Here is a 6,518-nt window from a genome sequence, read left to right on the forward strand (position 1 = left end):
AAGTGAGAACAGGCGTTCGCATGGCACTGTTGTAACTGGCGTTGTAAGATATTTACGTGCCAGATGCGCTAAAGATTCAGATGTCCCTTCATGCTTCAACCACCATTCCAGAGGACATGCGTCCATGCTGATGACGGGTTTTGCCTGATAATGATCCAAAGCAGTGCGGACCGACGCATGTTCATTTTCATTATCTGAGTCAGATGCCACCAGCAGAAGGTTGATTTTCTTTTTTGGTGGTTTGGATTCTGTAGTTTCTGCATCAGAGTGTTGCTCTTCTAAAACTTCTGAAAGCAGGCTCCACACCTCGTCCCTCTCAGATTTTGGAAGGCACTTGAGATTCTTAAACCTTGGGTCGAGTGCTGTAGCTAATTTTAGAAATCTCACATCAGTACCTTCTTTGCATTTTGTCAAATCTGCTGTGAAAGTGTTCTGAAAATGGACATGTGTTGGGTCATCATCCGAGACTGCTATAACATGAAATATATGCAGAATGTGGGTAAAAAAGAGCAGGAGACATACAATTCTCCCCCCAAGGAGTATAGTCACAAATGTAATTGATGCATTTTTTTTTTTTAAATGAGCATCAGTAGCATGGAAGCATGTCCTCTGAAATGCTGGCCGAAGCATGAAAGGGCGTACAAATGTTTAGCATATCTGGCATGTAAATAACTTGCAACGCTGGCTACAAAAGCGCCATGCGAACACCTGTTCTCACTTTCAGGTGACACTGTAAATAAGCAGCAGGTGGCAGTATCTCCCGTCAATGTAAACAAACATGTTTGTCTTGATTGGCAGAATAAGATGGAGGACTGAGTGGACTTGTAGACTCTAAAGTTTTACACCAGGGGTAGGCAACCTACGGCACGTTGCCAAAGGCAGCACGCGAGCTGATTTTCAGTGGCACTCACACTGCCCGGGTCCTGGCCACCGGTCCGGGGGGCTCTGCGTTTTTATTTAATTTTAAATGAAGCTTCTTAAACATTTTCAAAACCTTATTTACTTTACATACAACAATAGTTTAGTTCTATATTATAGACTTATAGAAAGAGACCTTCTAAAAACATTAAAATGTACGACTGGCACACGAAACCTTAAATTAGAGTGACTAAATGAAGACTCGGCACACCATTTCTGAAAGGGTGCCGACTCCTGTTTTACACTATTTTGTTTTTGAGTGCAGTTACGTAACCAAAAAAAAAAAAAATCTACATTTGTAAGTTGCACTTTCACGATGGAGATTGCACTTCAGTACTTGTATGAGGTGAACTGAAAAATACTATTTCTTTTGTTTATCATTTTTACAGTGCAAATATTTGTAATCAAAAATAATAAAGAGCACTGTGCACTTTGTATTCTGTGTTATAATTGAAATCAATATTGAAAATGTAGAAAAAATCCAAAAATATTTAATACATTTCAACTGGTATTCTATTGTTATAAGTGAGATTAATCGCGATTAATTTTTTTGAGTTAATCGCGTGAGTTAACTGCGATTAATTGACAGCCCTGGAAATAATACGCATTGACATGTGGCAGCAAACAGCCCATTCCCATGCACCCTGAAATCCAGAAAATGCATCCCCATTCCAGCGTGAAACTGATTTGTTTGCCTGATACATAAGCGTTTACAAAACTCAACCCCACGGAAGTGAAACTGTCATTCATTGTTAGAATAGTGCAAGCATCTGCCAAGATCTGGCCTCCTCTGTGCTATACCAAGTCTCTCTCCTGAAGAGCTTACAATCTAATTAGACAAGACAGGAAAAGGATGGGAAGGGAAACTGAGGCACAGAAAGGGGACGTGACTTGCCCATAAAGACAGAATAGGTCAGTGGTCAGCCCAGGAAAATAAGCCAAGTGTCTTTGTGCCTGATTCACTAGTTCAATGGACCCATCACTTAATAACATATCCCATTTACAAAACTTCTTTTATCCTGATGAATACTGAAACACATTCTAGAGTTCCAGAATTCATTTCACCCAGCAGTGAAGTGCAACCACCTCGGGGGCAGAACGCACCAGCTGTTTAACAGCGTACAAAAACATTATGCAACCGTTTAGGACAGGAAGCAAAGGTCAACACTGGTGATTTAATTCAGCAGAGACGCTTGCAGACAACACAAGATATCTGAGACAAAAATATCTAGCCCCGGCCTTGTTTGAGGCAGCTGCTCAGAGCCTACAATAGTCCTGAAAAGACAGGCTGCATGCATGCAATTGCCTACAGAGAAGAGCTTATTACACAAGAGCCAAAACACAAACCGCCCCTCCTCCCGATTAGCAGAGAGGCAGGACAGATTGAGCAAGGCCGGTCTGTAGCACATGTGAGCAATAAACTCAGCAGTAAGGAGTGGCACCAGACACCCCCACCGCTCCTTAGCCTCTGGTGATCCATCCACAGCCAATTAGAGGCATAAAATCAGTCACCTGCAATCTCAGCACTTTTCCCGGGCTGTTTGTGTTGCTTCCTCCCATTTACCAGCTGCTCTGGGCTGTCAGCAGCTTTGCCTGACTCACTCAGTTTGCTCTTTGCTTTACAGCAATGCTGACAAGCTTGGCAAAGGCCCGAGCCAACCTCCCTTGCCAGCCAGTAACAGAGACCCACAGCCTCTAATATGCGGGCTGCACGTTCTGGTGCTCAGGATGGAGACCCACAGGGCAGCAATACTGGGCCCCTTCGATCACTAAAGCATTGACTCATTCATCCCCACCCAACCCCCTCTCTCTGGCATCATTACCCCATGCTACAGAGGGAGACACTAAGGCAAACGGCTGCAAGTCGCTGCTCGAGCTGGGATTAAGATGCAAGACCTCACGAGTCCCTGTCCTGCTACTGCCCCGAGCCCTTTACATGCATGCTGTGTGCCGCCCCCCTGCCTTTCACCTGGCTGCCCGTCTGCTTTGCCCTCTGCTGTACAGCACCAGACGGGCACTCACAGAAAGGGACAAACAATGACAAGGGCAATCCCAAGACGCTGGCTTCCTCTGGATGAGGGGTGGCAGGGCGGTTTATTCTCCATGTCGACACAGTTGCTGGCTTCCTTGCTGAGGCTGACAGGACGGGGCCAACCATGGGGGTGGGCTTGGCAGTGGGACATGGACATGTCCACTAGGAATGGGAATCTTTGCGCATGGGCCGCTTAGCCCTGGTCCCCTTTGTGGGTGGTGTGTATAACCCTGACTCGGCTGCCGGTTTGGCATTCTTTCCCATGGCGTAGAAGATGATCTCCAATCCAGTACTGCAGCTCCACTGGACCCTGCCTGCCTGGCCCCTTACTTGGGCAGTCTGCAGCATCTGGGAGCCTCTCGGTGACCTTGCTAAACACGCAGCTCTTAGAGAGCCTGAAGGAGCAGCACCAACACCTGGTGGAGACCCGATGGTGCTTCCGGCTCCCCCTTCACTGGTCCGTTCTGGAGAGGGCAGGCACTTTGAATGCAGTTCAGCAGGGCACCCGGGGCATCCACTGCTTCTTGTCTGGTCCCCTCTCCTCTGCTGCACAGCCCCACCCATCTTCCAATATCCACAAATCCTTTGGTGCCACCACTTCCTGCTTTCCTAAGGGGTGGGGCATTGGGCTCAGCGGCGGCACCTTCCACAGCATCTCTAGCAGGCAGCACATCAGCGTCTGCCATGGTGGCACACGACCATCACCACGGGGAAGCAAACGGGATCTTAAAGAGACCAAGGCACAGGGAAGATACAAAGTAGCTCCTCTGCCACTTGGGTGCTTGACACCCCTAGAGTCAGCCCGTGCTAGTTCTCCAGTGGCCTTTCCTCCACCCCCGCAAGGAGTTTCCAAATCTGCAGCTCTCGGTCCCACTTCCTTATAACAGACCAAGCCTGTCCAGCTGCCCTTTGCTCAACACATCAGCCAGCGGGTTAGGAGGCCACGGCCAAGGAGACACAGTCCTTCCTCAGCTCTGCAAGAGGTGTGTCGTGCGCTCTGCAAAGCAAACAGACAGACAGACCCGAGTCAAGCTATGCCTGGGCAGGCTGCGAAAGCATCTCCGGCTGATGCAATCTTATCACTCCGCCTGTCCATCTGGTAAGTTGATCGGAGCCAAAACTGCAGCTGCACAGGTAAAAGGAGTCCCTGGAGTTACAGTGCAGGTGCCTTCTGGGACTTGTAGTTCTCTTTGTCCAGCACATTCATAGAGTGGGGAAGAAGACGTTCCAGCATCCTCAACATCAACAGATGCCGTGGTGGGGAGACACTCGCTCTCAGGGTGATGTCTCCCCTCTTCCTCAGCAATCAGTCATGCCTCAAAGCAAACAGGGCTAATGCAACCCTTGGCTGTATAAACAGGGGACTAGTGAGTCAGTCCAGCATTGGGATTTTACCCTGTCTATGGCACTGGTGAGACTCGTACTGGAATACTGCACAGAGTTCTGGTGACCACAGTTTAAAACGGATTGACACGGGTGCAGTGAAGAGCCAGAAAAATGATCTGAGGGTTGGAGAACATGTGGAGTGTTGATGGAGCCCTTAAAAGAGGCACATGAAACGAGGCAGATTTACAGAAGCACAAAATGTACCCGAGGCTGCACAACACGCTTAGGCATGAGTTAATACCAATTACCCTGTTTTTCAGACATGCCAGGCGCTTACATTTCAAACTGGAGTCCAATGGAGCTGCAGAAGCTCGGCACATTTGAAAATCAGACGCTTGGGCTTAGCAATATTAGGGATTTCACACGGGTGTAACTACACTAATGTAGCTGCGCCAGCAGGAACCCCTAGTGCAGACAGTCTACAGATGTAAGAGGGGGTTTACACTGGTGAAAAATCCCTAAGATAAGGCTTGTGTTGGAGCTTTAAGCAGCAGCTAGAGAAAGACTGACCATGTGCTCTTGAGGTGTAACTGCTGGTCCTTATGTTGGCAAGCACAATGGAAGGTATTCCTGATGCTGCAGACCGTGCACCTTTTGCATGGACCTTCTGAAGTAAGAGATTTCCTTTGAGAAAAGGCGTCTTGGCTAAGAAATAGCTGGGGGTCAGCAAGGAAGGTTCCCTCATGTCACTGGAAGGGTAAGGCACCCACAGAGCGGTAGGTCTCATTATTGACTGATGGCATACTACTAGAAAGTGACTTACAGCTCAAAAGGCAGGAATGGACATCAAGACATCTGGTGAGTAGATGGGATTGGGAACCAGGACTCTAAAGTTTCATTCTGCAAGCCTTGGGCAAATCTCTTCACCTCTCTGTCCTTCCCTTTCCCAACCTGCAAAATGAAGATAATGCTTACCTACCTCCTGGATGAGTTATAAAGCGTAATTAACTGAAGCTTGTAAAATATTCTGAGATCCTAGGTTAAAAAGGCAAAGTAGCCCAAACCCATTGACCTTCAGGGCAAGTTGCAAAATCCATCTGTTTGCTTGGGCTTTTAGGCAGTGCTCCAGGAATGGGAGGGGTTTTGTTTTCTGCTTGAAATTACCAGCTGATGGAGCTAATTTACTTTTACTGTGAGCAAAGGCTGTTATGCTGCTAGGTGGTTATTCACGTGTGCAGGCTGCGGTTCCACCTAATTGCCAGGTTGCCCGGAGCTATGGCCAGGACATTTTGTATTTAAATGTAAATAAATAATAATCTAGCATAGTTCACCAGATGATCTCAAAGTGCTATATAAAAGAGGAAAATATCATTATCCCTGTCTTACAGATGGGAAAACTGAGGCACTGGTGGGTAGGCAGTGTGACTTGTCATGCAGAAGGGTAATAGCAGAGCCAGGAGTAGAACCAATGTCTCCAGAGTCCTAGTCCAGTGCTCTATCCACTAAGCTATACTACCTCCCTTGCATCTGATGAAGTAGGTATTCACCCACGAAAGCTTATGCTCCAATACGTCTGTTAGTCTGTAAGGTGCCACAGGACTCTGTCACTTTTTACAGATCCAGGCTAACACGGCTCCCCCTCTGATACTTGACTACCTCCCTTATACATCTATATACAATTGCAGTGGGACTTTTGATTGAAGGACTTTGCATCATATACAAAGCAATGCAATACACCCATTAATGGTGATAGCAGCGCCCTCTCTTGCTTGGTTATTACAGACGGAGTCCGCTCTTCTCTCTTTCCTTATTTGTTTCTGGAGAGGGTAACTCTGGTTGTGAGTTTTTTAATTTTGTTTTTAGGGGAGGAAGGGACAATTGTTTGCAAATGCTTGTAATTTTCTACCAAAAAAAAAAATTAAAGAATCTTTTCATAAAGCTTTGAAATAAAACCAACTCGTGCTATAAGGTGTAATTATGAACCCTAAATCTGTTTGACTAGTGATTACATAGTTTTGGAGACGGAAGTATGGGCTAGTAGCCAGGAGCTATTAAATTCTTATTCAATCTGTGGGTGGAAATTTCAGAAGCGCCAAAGACTTTGGCGGATAAGTCCCAAGAAATTCCCACTCTGTGGGATAGTCGACACCAAAGTCACTACAGGGAGCAGTGGCCCAGATGCCGCTGCAGCGTTGCTAGTGCTGATGCTCTATGCCAACAGGAGAGAGTTCTCCTGTCAGCA

This window comes from Malaclemys terrapin, chromosome 22 (assembly GCF_027887155.1).
Source record: "Malaclemys terrapin pileata isolate rMalTer1 chromosome 22, rMalTer1.hap1, whole genome shotgun sequence".
NCBI lineage: Eukaryota > Metazoa > Chordata > Testudines > Emydidae > Malaclemys > Malaclemys terrapin.